Below are 13804 nucleotides of genomic sequence, written 5' to 3'. Positions count from 1 at the left end.
GGAAAAATGAACTGTGGTTTATTCATATAATATAATAACATTTAGCAGTTAAAATGAATACACTAGATTTATATGTAGCAACAGGGATAAATCTCAAAGTCATGCTGAGTAATAAAAGCAAGTGCAGAGTGTATATACAGAATGATGCTTTAACAAAAATTTTAAAATGCAGGAAATGACATTAAATATTTTTAATATGGCTACCTGCATATGCAGAAATGTATCAAAAGCAAAGGAGGATAAACACCATCTTCAAAACAATGGGAACGGGGGAGGTAACTGACATCATAAAGGGAGGACTTCATTGTCTCTTATGCTTTGTTTTTTAAAAGGATTTAGATTAAATGTGGCAAAATATTATCCTATGTTAAATCTGAGTAGGAATAACAAGTGCTTTTATTACGTTGCTTACTATATTTTTCTTATGTTTTAAACACTTTATGTTTTTAGAGCCCCTAAAGAATGATATCAAGTCTGTGAGGTCCAGGTCAATATGAAAGATAAAATTTGGAGAATGTAGATTGTCTTTGAGGTTGCAGCTTGTGAAGTGCCTGGTGGCCCATCAGCCTGCCATCTCAGGACCATTTCCTTTGAGCCCAGCCCTGGTCCAGCTGATAATGCTCCAGCCTCTCTCCTGCTTCCCCCGACCTGTCTTTGGGGTACTTTCTGCAAGCAGAAAACAGGTTGAACCCTCACTTGTCTCTACTTACTGTTCCCAGCTACCCAAGCTCATTCCTATTTTCCTTTTCATGCTTAAAAATTCAAAAATCAGAGATGAATAATGAGGATGCTGTTGAAGAAGGAGAGGAAGTCCAAAAGGCCTCACTTCTTAGAAAAGCTTTATGTTTTTCAAGGCTGTGTCATCTACATTATTTCAGTGGCATTGCACATCAACCTTGTAGACAGAGCAAGTATTTTTATTTTCATATAACTGATGAAGAAACTGAGTTATTGCAGAGCTAAAAAACATTAAAATAATTAGTGAGATGGCCGAAATAAGAAGCCGGTCTGAAGTCCCATTATATAGGCTCTTCACAGTGTAATGAATTGAGTGTGGTGTGTGAGTAATATGGTGAGCACAGGTCTCCAAGGGGGCATTCGGTTGAATTGTGTCCCTACAAATAACATGTTTAAGTCCTAACCTTAGTACTGTGAATGTGACCCTATTTGGAAATAGGGTCTTTGCAGATGTAATCAAGTTAAGATGAGGTTGTACTGGGTTAGGGAGGGTCCTAAATCAAATGACTGGTGTCCTTTTAAGGGACACACACACACACACACACACACACACACACACACACATACACACACACACAGAGAGAGAGAGAGAGAGAGAGGAAAGAAGGGCATATGAAGACTGACGCAGAGATTGGAGTAATGTAGCTATAGCCAAGGAACACCAAGAATTGCTGGGATCTGCTAGAAGCCAGGAGAGCAGCTGGGAGATGATTTCTCTTTCAGAGCCTCCAGAAGGAACTAACCCCATGGCCACCTTGATTTAGGACTTCTGGCCTCTTGGACTGTGAGATAATAAATTTACATTGTTTTAAGGCACTGAATTTGTGGCAATTGGTTATGGCAGCTTTAGGAAGCTAATACAGTCACCCAGGCTTGTGGTGATCTCAGACAATGTAATGCCTCAGCTGAGAACTGAAGGGCTAGTATAGGGATGGTTTGGGGAATGCGCTCAGCCACAAAATATGGAAAACCCATCCAAAGCAGCTTAGACAAATAGGGTTTGTTTCTTTCCCATAAAAAAGCGTCCAGAGATAAGCAGTGTAGGGCCCTTGCTTCATGCCACAGAGGACCGGGCCCTTCCTGTATTTCCTCTTTGCTATCTCTAGGTTGTTGATGTCTTTTTTTTTTCCTTTGAGACAGGGTCTCACTCTTGCCCAGGCTAGAAGCACAGTGGTAAGATCATGGCTCACTGCAGCCTTGAACTTCTGGGTTCAAGCAATCTTCCTATCTCAGCCTCCCAGGTAATTGGCACTACAGGTGTACACCACCGTACTCAGCTAATTTTTAAATTTTTTATAGAGAGGGGTTTTCACTGTGTTGCTCAGGCTGGTCTCAAACTCCTGGGCTAACGTGATCCTCCTGCCTCGGCCTCCCAAAGTGCTGGGATTACAGACAGGCATAGGCCTAGTGCTTGGCTGTTTGTTGGGGTCTTTGTCCTCATGCTTGTTGCCTCATGATCGAAACATGGCTATGGAACCACCCAGCCATGCATCTGCATTCCAGGCGGAAAGAAGAAGAAAGAAAATGAGAGTCTTTTTCAGACATCTCTAGCAGACTTCTGCTTGCATTCAATGGCAGAACTGGCTTACATTTCATATGGCTGCCCCAGCTGCAAGGCAGGGAAACAGGAATTTGTATTTTTAGCTTTCTAGCCTCTATAATAGAGGAATACAGCAAGGAGTTGATCACTGGTGTTGAGTAAGCCATTTTGCAATAATTGTCATAGGTGCTGTATCAATAAATTTTAGGTCTGGCAGCATATAACAAGAAACCTCAAATAATAATAGTTCAAACACATGAGTCTGGCTGTAGGCAATCTAGGGCTGGTATGGAGGCTGCACAATCATCAAGAAAGCATATTTCTTCTACCTTTCTTTTCCTTCATCCTCAGCATTAGCTTCCATCCTCATCATGGACTCATAATCCAAAATGACTGCTGAAGTTCCAGTTACCACTGTTTCATCCCAGAAAGCAGAGTGGATGAGTAGGGAACATAAGATTACGTACAGTCATCAATTGTCCTTTTGAGGAGTCTTCCAGTCAGTATCTTCCATTATATTTCGTTGACCAGTATTAAAGAAAAGATGAGAAATGCTGATTTTACTTGAATAAAAACAGGCTGTCTCTGTAAGGAAGAAGAAAATAGATATTAGGAAAGCAGTTAGGAACTTCTCCCTCATAGGGCACATACGTTTCATGTCAAGTGGGAATCTGGCCTTGTTTGTAGTGATTCCTAGGGCTCTGTGTTAGAAAGGATTCTGAGGCAGTGATCCAGGCTCAGTGGGTAGGGTTCAGTGATTGATTTGGATCTTGATCCTGGTTATGAGCGTGGAGGTAACTTTGTACATACATATGTCTTGAATTTGCATTTCCTGGATATGGCTATGTTAGCCAGTGAATGTGGAGGTTAAAAAAAATAAAAGGAACACAAGATCCTGACAATCCTTCCTTACTCACCTTGTAGCTCCTGTGCATAAGCACAATGCCAGACATCTTACTGGTCACTGTGGAACAAGTGGTTGTTGATGGATTTCTCTACCTTTGGAAAGGGTAGGGGAAGCTCATTTGCTGGTGATGGGGGTGACTGTGGGAAGATGTATTGATTTGCTAGGACTACTGTAACAAAGTCCCGCAGAGTGAGTGGATGAATAGAAATGTATTTTCTCATGGTTCTGGAGACTAGAAGTCTCAGATATATCAAGGTGTCAGCAGGGTTGGTTTCTTGTGAGGGTCATGAGAGAAGAATTTGTTCCCGGCCTTTCCCATTCACTTATAGATGGCCATCTTTTCCCTGTGCCTTCACATCATCTTCCTTCTGTCCAGGTCTGTTTCCAAATCTTCTTCTTCTTTTTCATTTTTTTTGAGACAGGGTCTTACTCTATCTCATAAAAGGTTGGAGTGCAGTGGCACAATCATGGCTTACTGTAGCCTTGACCTCCCCAGGCCCAGGTAATGTTCCCACCTCAGCCTCCTGAGTAGCTGGGACTACAGGCATGTACCACCACACCTGGCTAATTTTTGTACTTTTTTTTTTTTGTAGATACAGAGTCTTGCTATGTTGCCTGGGGTGGCCTCAAACTCCTAGGCTCAAGGAATCCACCTGCCTCAGCCTCCCAAAGTGTTGGGATTACAGGTCTGAGCCACTGTGCTTGGTCTCCGAATCTTCTTCTTATAAGGACACCAGTCATACTGGATCAGGAGCCACCACAATGACTTCATTTTAATTTAGTTACTTCCACAAAGACCGTATCTTTTTTTTTTTTTTTTTTTGGTGGAGTCTTTCTTGCTTTGTCACCCAGGCTGGAGTGCAGTGGTGCGATCTCAGCTCACTGTAACCTCTGCCTCCCGGGCTCAAGCAATTCTCCTGCCCCAGCCTCCCGAGTAGCTGGGATTACAGGCTTCTGCCACCATGCCCGGCTAATTTTTTGTATTTTTTTTAGTAGAGACAGGGTTTCTCCATGTTGGCCACACTGGCCTCAAACTCTTGACCTCAAGTGATCCGCCTGCCTCAGCCTCCTAAAGTGCTGGGATTACAGACAGGCATGAGCCATAGCACCCGGCTACAAAGACTTTATCTCTAAACACAATCACATTCTGAGGCACTGGGAGTTAGAGCTTCAACATGTGAATTCAGAGGAGGGACAGACAAGAGTCAGCCCGTAAGAAAAGATGTTGTTTTCCTTTCTGTCCAAACAAAAATGCATTCCTCAGATGGAAAGAGAAGCTTGAGCTATTCAATGACTATCCCCAAAGAAGTCTCCTTTATACTAAAAAAAAACCGATTTGAAGACAAGAAAAATTCAGTCTCATCTGTCAGGTGATGTTGGGTGGCAGGAAACACTGTCAGCTTCTTAAGTTCATGCAGCATTATGGGTGGTAGCAGAGTTGTGCTATGGGGACCAGGACTGGGAGTTTTGTCAGGTGAAAAAGGACTGGAGCGGTAAGCCCAGAGGGCAGAGAGCAGGTCCTGGGAAGTGAGCTATCGCCAAGAGGAGTGGCCAGGCACCCCAGGCTGAAATAGGGAAAGTTTGGAGGTTGTGAGGCTAGGCTGTGAGTGTTTGAGGGTGTGGGCTCTAGAATCAGACAGATCTGGGTTTGAACTCTGACTCCACTTCCTGCTGCTTACATTAACTGGTCAAATCATGTGATTTCTCTTAGCTTCCATTTTTTATCTCTAAAATGGGGGCAACCTTCTACAGGTGTGGGGAGGAAGACAATGTATAAAAAGTATTATCATAGTAACCTTTGGTGCATAGTAACTGTTCACTAAGTGGTGAGAGGTCAGATGCCTGGAGTGAGGAGCAGAGAGAATACCCTAGACCAAAGTCTGGGCAGCCAAGGCTAGGATCCAGTCCAGGGGTGTGGCTAAGGTCCAAACGAGTCACATGGAATTTGAAATTACAAGAAAGTTTTGAGGGTCCACAACTATCTAAGGTCTTGCTGTCCCAAGCCAGAAGTGGTTTAGATTAGGTTCCTTGAGGGCAGGAATAGTGTCTGGGTCTTTTGGGATGTGTGTGTGTGTGTGTGTGTGTGTGTGTGTGTGTGTGTGTGTGAATTGCCATTAACTCCTAGTGCCTGGTCCTGGCCTGACACTCATTTAGTCAACAAATAGCCCCCTTTACATACGTTATTTAATTTAATCGCCATATGCTATAGATCAGGTATTATAATCCCCATTTTTAATATGAGAAAACTAGGGGTTAGAATGGTTTAGTAATCTGCCTAAGGTAATGCAACAAGTTAGGGTCAGAGGCATGATTCAAACTCTGTTCTATCTAACATCTAAGACTATGCCCTTTGCACTGCAAACTAGGGATGTTTACCTGAAGTGACCATGCTGTGTGTGCACAGAGAATGCAGTAGATACCGGCTGGGGGTGGAAGGGGGGTGACAGAACACTTTCCTTAGTGGTGGAGGTTATCCCCTCACTTTTCTTAGTAACTGTGCTATCCGTCTGCTATGGTCTGAATGTTCATGTTCCTCCAAAATTCATGTTGAAATCTAATCCCCATTGTGATGACATTAACAGTAGGGCCTTTAGACTTTGCCCTCATGAATGAGATTAGTGCTCTTATAAAAGAGGCTTGAGGGAACCATTTGCCCCTTTCACCATGTGCAGTCACAGTGAGAAAGTGCCATTTTTTTTAAAGGAGAATGTGAGCCTTCACCAGGCACCAAATCTGCTGGTGCCTTGATCTTGGAATTCCCAGCCTCCAGAGCTGTAAAGAATACATTTCTGTTGTTTATAAATTACCTGGTGTAAGGTATTTTGTTCTAGCAGCCCAAATGAACTAATACACCTTATCATTATTTGTTAATAAATTTACTAATTTATTAACAAACAGCCCTTGCCCTACTAATCATAGGGGTATTATAGGTGCATTACTCAGGCTAGGTCAGTTATATTATATTATTAATAATATATCATTTCCCTGTCCTTAGGGATTATCTATGTATAATCATGTAGTTCAAGTAAGCCAAGAGCCCTTCCCTGGAATTTTTAACTACACCTGGAAGACAGAAGTTCTCTTTCCTTTAGGATCATTAAGCTAGGAGGCTACAAGCCCAGAGTGGTCTGTGCCATGTACCTTGCTATGTGAAGAAATTCTACTTGTAACAAAGTGAATGAAGCCAGAATGCAGAAAAGACCAGAGACAAGTTGGACAGACAAAGTCCCCAAAGCATTTGAGTCCCTAGATATACATATCCCTAAGACTAGCTCCATCCTTTCTCTTTCCATGGCTATATAAGTCACGGGGAGGAAGATAATGTATATAAAGTATACAAAGTACACATAATATATACTTTATGCAAAGTATATATTATACTTTGGTATACAAAGGTAATACATTACCTAGTTTACCATGGCAGAGCTGGATATCTGTCATTCTCAAGCAAAGAATCTAGATAGTTTCCCAATAGATGGAATATATATATGAAAACACTTTCAGTAAAATTTTTATATGACTAGTAGGATAACTAATCACTAAGTGGTGAGAGGTCAGATGCCTGGAGTGAGGAACAGAGAGAATACCCTAGACTAAAGTCTGGATATTGATCCAAACTTGATCCAAAACTTGATTTCTAGGTTTATTTCTTGAGGATGTTTTTCAATCTATGGTTTCCCCTTTTTAAAGAGGTTTTTCAGAGTAGTAGGTAGCCTATAGCTATAGGCTGGTGATTCCCAAAGACATCAGACTTCTCACTGAGAAAATACTTTAGGACCAGAAAACAGTATAGTATCAGTATTAATTCATATAGGGAAGATTATTTTGTAAGTGCCATTTAAGTATTTCTTTTTAAAGCAATCTTATAGCTTTGAACCTTTTTTTCTATACAGATGTGGAGTACCTTTGATGGGTTTCTAACAATGTCAAATTCATGACTTCTACTTTTAAGTCTGTGATATTTAAGATACTTAAAAAGCATTTACATTTGAATCCAGTTATTAGACATGATGGCCAAATTATATTTTAGATGAAACATTCCCTAAATTAGCTGCTCCCAACTATATTTATGAGAAAACTTTATATTGTGACAATATATGCAAATTCTATTCCTGGTAAGGTGATGACATTGCTAATAGCAGAGAACAGTGGCGTGACAAGTCTATTTTCTGACAGGAAATATGAAGAAACACTTGCAGTTGAGGTTTTGTTTGCCCTTAAAGTTAATAAATTGCATGATCTAATAATAATTAATTGTGCCTTCCCTCCATCATAAAGCTCTTAAAGCATTTCTTAATCAATTAGCAGCTCAGGGACATTATTATTACTGGACATTTTGCAAAATGAATGTGTTCAGAGTGAATACAGAGTAGACTTTACTGCAGAGCAGCTCAGGGTGGGCCTACGTCACAAGCTGAGCAAGCAGGCTTTGAAGCTTATAAGGAAAGCTTTCAATGTTTCACTAGCTTACTGGCAAGGTTTCTTGGTCCCTTGCTTTTATTTTTCACATATTGCTCTTCTCATTACTTATGCATTGCCCATTAAATCCAGCGCTGCAGCTGAGGTCTGGTTTTTCTACATTTCCAAGTTGCATTGCTGGATTGCTGTCTTTGATAAGATAAGCTAAATACATATGCCCAACTAGTGCAAAGTCCAATACTGCATAATTATCCAGTATATTTGGTTGGCACAGGCTAGCAAAGCCAGGTGATTTAGGTCAGAATGTATTTTAGATTAAGGTCATGCTGGAAACCCACAAAGACTTATGCCAGATTGAAACATTCAAATGCCACCAACTTCTGTTCTGGCCCACTAAGAGGTTGTTGAAGCCTTACATGATTAACTATTTGCTCATAGCAATGGGTGACTAAAAAGGTGGTAAAATGATGTGGTGCAGTTTCCCCGGCACCTTTACGTGTAGACTCTGCCTGTGACTTCTTTGGTTTACATGGTATTTAATTTACATGGTATGTTGAATCAAACACAGGTCTTTTTGTGAATCCTCCAAAAGGGAGTTTTGAGGTTGCTTGAAAGGCCTTCCATCACTTACTCGATTATCTGGAGGCTCTCAACCTGACTGGTATTGTGTTTTATATTTGGTAGTTTAAATAAAGGAAGGCCCCAGGAGCCTGGAATGCCCTATGATGCCAAACTGAGTTATACTCCTCGGCTCTCTTCTCTTAGCCTCTACCTTCAGGTGACAGAAAGGCCATGCCTTAGCAATCAGGAACAGTATGATAGGCTGAATCATGTGCCCCCTCCCCAAAGATGTCCATGTCCTAATGCTTGGAGCCGTTGCATGGCACCTTACCTGGCACAAAAGTACTTTGCAGATGAAATTAAGTTACAGGTCTTGAGATGGGGAGATTATCCTAGATTATCCAACTGGGCACTAACTGCAGTCACCTGTATCCTTTTAAGAGGGAAGCAGAGGGAGATGTGACACTGACAAAAAAGAAGGCGAGGTGGCCACAGAGGCAGAGACTAGAGTCATGCAGCCACAAGTCAAGGAATGCCCAGCAGCCACCAGGGCTGGAGCGGCAAGGAATAGGTTCTCCCCTGGAGCCTCTGGAGGGAGCGTGGCCCTGCCAACACCTTGATCTGCAACTTCTTTCCAGCCTTCAGAACTGTGAGAGAGGAAGTTCTGTTGTTCTAAGCCATCAACTTGCTGTAATTTGGTATAGTAGCCATAGGAAACCCATGCAAACAATGAAGTATAAGCGGGGAGAGAGGAAGATCCTTGGTCATGCCAGGACCTGCCTCAAGTTAGGAAGTGTAGAGAATATACTGTGGTCCAGGACTGGCCTCCAAAAGAGCCTTAGACTGACTGAGTCCAACACAAAAAATATTTTAGTGGGAAAAAAAAAAAAAAGAATGTGAGCCTGAGACTGATGGTAGGAGTTTGGGGACTTCACAAACCTTGGGTTATACCCCAAACTACAGACTGTCCATTCACTCAAATCTGGGGTTGTAGGTGTATAAATTGCTAAATGCTAATGGTCTGTGGAGGGGTGTATTTATCTGGCTTTCCTTTATCTCAGCTTTGCTTTTATCTGACAGAATTTCACTGTCAGAGTTATTTTATCTATTTCCCCTACTCTGTTTTTGGTGGGAGACTTTTTTACAGCATGGTTCTTGAAATTGCATAACTGAATACTGAAAATCTTCACAAAACCCAACATCTTGCTAGGCCTTTTGGGCAAAAAGAAAAGCCTGGCATCGGCAGTGAAGGAAGATGGCAGCCCAGAGCTTCCCCACGCAATTGCACGGGCACGTGGATGGCGGTGCCTTCAGCAACGTGTATGAGCCCGTGGAGGACGCATTTCTGCTTCTGGACGCTATCCAGGTAGCAGCTGCTGAGCTGGCGGGAGTGGAAATATGCCTGGAAGTAGGGGTCTGGTGTAGTATCTGCATTCCTAGCCTCTATGATAGGTCCTCAGGCTTTGTACATGTGCACTGATATCAACCCTGAGGCAGCAGCTTGTACGCTAGAGACAGCAAGCTGTAACAAAGTCCACATTCAACCAGTTATTACAGATTTGGTCAAAGTCTTGCTAGAGATTGAAGGAAAAAGTTGATCTTCTGGTGTTTAATCCCCCCTATGTAGTGACTCCACCTGAAGAGGTAGGAAGTCACGGAATAGAGACATCTTGGGTTGGTGGCAGAAATGGTCGGGAAGTAACGTGCAGGATTTTCCCCCTGGTTCCAGCTCTCCTTTCACCAAAAGCATTATTCTATTTAGTTACCATTAAAGAAGACAACCCAGAAGAAATTTTGAAAATAGTGAAGACAAAAGGTCTGCAAGGAACCACTGCACTTCCCAGACAAGCAGGCCAAGAACCTCTTTCAGTCCTCAGGTTCACCAAGTTCTAGCATACAATGTGTGCCCAGAGCTACTGGAAACTGAATGCATTTAGAATATCTTGAAACTGAAGTCATTCATTAGGTAAAAAGGAATTTTATCAGAAATTTGTCACTGAAAAAAAGGTAGAAAGGTAGAACATTCCCTTTCACTCAGGCCTGTGTAATTATTTGCACAAGTACAAGTAAATATGTATATTATATTTATAATTTGCATTTTAAATATAAAAGTTATGTATGAAATATTTATTTCAGCATTATTTAGTAAGGTGACAGAATTGATCTGGCAAATGTCTTTTTTTTCATACCAGTCCATAAAGGCAGTTTGCTTTCAGATGGCAGGGCCAGCAATACACCTTCATTGTCCGGTGTATATAAACTCTCCAACTCTATGTCATGATTTAGTTCATGGGGATATTGATTGCCTTTCCCTTCCACAAAATATTACACTGATTCGTTATATTGATGACATTATGTTGATTTGACATAGTGAGCAAGAAGTAGAAACTACACTAGACTTAGTGGAAAGACATTTGCATCAGAGGGAAGGAAATAAATATGACTACAATTCAAGGACCTTCTACCTTAGTGAAATTGATAGGGATCCAGTGACATGGGGCATGTTGGAATATTTCTTCTAAGGTGAACAATAAGTAGTTGCATCTTACTGCACTTATAGCCAAGAAAGAGGCACAATACTTAGTGGGCCTGTTTGGGTTTTGGAGGCAACATTTTCCAATTTCATTATGATACTCCAGCCCATTTATCCATTGACTCAAAAAGCTGCTAGTTTTGAGTAGGGCCTAGAACAAGAAAAGTCTCTGCAACAAGTCCAGGCTGCTGTGCAAGCTACTCTGTCACTTGGGTCATATGATCCAGCAGATCCAGTGGTGTTTAAGTGGCAGTGGCAGATAGGGATGCTGTTTAAAGCTTCTGGGAGGTCCCTATAGGTGAATCTTGGTTTAGGATTTTAGAGCAAAGCCCTGCCATTACCAACAAATAACTAATCTCTTTTTGAGAAACAGCTCTTGGCCTGATACCGGGCCTTAGTAGAGACTGGTAGTTGAGGAGTCACCAAGTTACCTTGCAACTTGAGCTGCCCATCATGAACTGGTTGTTATCTGAGCCACTAGCACACAAAGTTGGATATGCACAGCAACACTCCATCATCAGATGGAAACGGTATACACATGATTGGGCCTGAGCAGGCCCTGAAGGCACAAGGAAGTTACATGAAGAAGTAGGCCAAATTTCCATAGTCCCCACTTCTGCTATCTGCCTTCTCTCTTCCAGCCTGCATCTGTGGCTTCGTGGGAACTTCCCTACGATCAGCTGACAGAGAAAGAGAAGACTTAGGCCTGGTTTACACAGGGTTCTGTATGATATGCAGGTACCGCCCAAAAGTGGACAGCTGCAGCACTACAGCTCATCTCTGGGCTATCTTGAAGGACAGTGGTGAAGGGAAATCCTCCCAGTGGACAGAACTTTGAGCAGTCCCCCTGGTTGACTTTGCTTAGAAGGAAAAATGACTAGATATTCAATTATATGCCAATTCATAGGCTGTGGCCAATGATTTGGCTGGATGGTCAGGGAGTTGAACATAACTGGAAAATTGGTGACAAAAAAATTTGGAGATGAGGTATGTGGATAGGCACTGAATGGGCAAAAACGGTGAAGATATTTGTGCCCCATGTGAGTGCTCACCAAAGGGTTAGCAAAGAAGGATTTTAATAAAGTGGACAAGATAGCCTGTTCTGTGAATACCAGTAGGCCTCTTTCTCCAGCCACCCCTATCATCACCTAATTGTCTCATGGATGAAGTAGCCATGGTGACAAGGATAGAGGTTATGCATGGTCTCAGCAACATGGACTTCTACTCACCAAGGCTGACCTGGCCAAGGCTACCTTTGAGTGCCCAGTCTGCCAACAGACACCAACACTGAGCCCCTGATATGATACCATTCCTTAGAGTCATCAGTCAGTTGCCTAGTGGCAGGTTAATTACATTGATCCACCTCCATCGTTGAAGGAATGGTGTTTTGTCCTTACTGAAATAGAGCTTACTCTGGATACAGATTCACTTTCCCTTTGTGCAATGCTTCTACTAAAACTACCATCCGTGGACTTAGAGAATGCCTCATCTACGACCATAGTATTCCACACAGCATTACAAGGAACTCAGTTCACAGCAAAAGTGTGGCCATGGGCCCATGCTCGTGGAATTAACTGGTCTTACCATGTTCCCTAATATCCTGAATGAACTGGCTACATAGAGCAGTGGAATGGCATTTTGAAGACAGTAGTAGCACCAGCTATATAGCAGTGCCTTGTAGGGCTGGGACAAGGTTTTCTAGAAGGCTGACTATGCTCTGAATCAGCATCCAGTATATGGTGCATTTCTCTTATGACTGGGATTCACAGATCCAGGAATCGAGGGGTCAAAATAGGTGGGACACCATTCGCTATTAGCCCTAATGACCCACTAGTAAAATTTTTGCTTCCTGTTCCCATGACTTACGCTCTGCTGGCCTAGAGGTCTTACATAGGGTGGAATGTTTTCCACTGAGAGACACAATCATGATTTAATTGAACTGGAAGTCTAAGACTGCTCTTCAGCCATTTGGGCTTCTCATGCCTCTAACTCAATAGACAAATGAGTTACAATGCTGGCTGGGTGATTGTTCTACCAAGTAGAAACTGGACTACCCTGAATGGTGGTAAGGAAAACTATGTCGGAATACACGAGATACCTTAGGGCATCTCTTTGTGTTACCATGCCCTGTGATTAAGGTCAGTGGAAAACTACAATCTAATTCAAACAGGACCACTAATGACCCAGACCTTTCAGGAATAAAGGTTTGGGTCACCACTGGGTAAGTGCCATGACCAGATGAGGTGCTTGCTGAAGGCAAAGGGAATACAGAATAAGTGATGGAAGAAATACTAGCTTTGATCGTATGACCAGTTACAGAAACACAGACTGTGATTGTCGTAAGTATGTCCTCCATATTTTGCTATGACTCCATTTTCTGTGTGTGTAGCATTGTTTTCTTTCTTCTGATTTCCTTATTCTGTAACATAAGCTGCATTGATTTTATAGCATAGTGTTTAAATATTGTTAATTTTTAAAACTGGCTCCAATGTTCAACCTTGATTAATTTTACATCATAGTATTTAAGTTATGGGATGATATCTTAAATACTATGAGAGAGTAAATATCATATGAAGACTTTACCTTCTCTTCTGGGAAATGGGTTGGTGTGTTTCTGGTAGAATGCTGGATGGTTAATCATGTTAGATGGAATTATGACCTTGTTATTGTCTTTATGTGGCAGTTATGTATGGTTTAAGGAGATGTGTATGGGTGCCAAGTTGATAAGGGTAAACTTGTGATGGTTAATTTTATATGTCAACTTGAGTAGGCCACAGGGTGCCAGATATCTGTTTAAATATTATTCTGGAGTGTCTTGAGTGTGTTTACGGAGGAGATTCGCATTTGCACTGGGGGACTCAGTAAAGGAGATTGCCATCTCCAAGGTGGGTGGGCATCACCCAATTTGTTGAGGACGTAAGTAAAATAAAAGGCAGAGGAAGGAAGAATTCACCCCTTAAAAAAAAGAAAAGAAAAGCCTGGCATCCTGGTTACCTGCCTGGTTGGAGTAGACCTCCTCCCTGAGCCGTGAGCCGTGCTGGGAAGTGGTGTGCCCCTGGGGCAAGAGGGCAAATGATCCTGGAGCACCGTGGAGAAGAACTACCTG

General features: G+C 42.1%; 1 protein-coding gene and 1 pseudogene across 6 annotated transcripts in view; both read left to right on the top strand.

The window, feature by feature from the left end:
• LOC105484354 (uncharacterized) overlaps nt 1-13804 on the top strand; it is a 350064-nt gene that overhangs the window by 41576 nt on the left and 294684 nt on the right. The gene's annotated exons all lie outside the window — the stretch shown is intronic.
• LOC139357568 (methyltransferase N6AMT1-like) lies at nt 4256-13186 on the top strand (annotated as a pseudogene).

Source organism: Macaca nemestrina, chromosome 12 (genome assembly GCF_043159975.1).
Source record: "Macaca nemestrina isolate mMacNem1 chromosome 12, mMacNem.hap1, whole genome shotgun sequence".
Taxonomy (NCBI): Eukaryota; Metazoa; Chordata; class Mammalia; order Primates; family Cercopithecidae; genus Macaca; species Macaca nemestrina.
The sequence above is the reverse complement of the archived record's forward strand: the minus strand, read 5'-3'. Positions and strand labels throughout refer to the sequence as shown.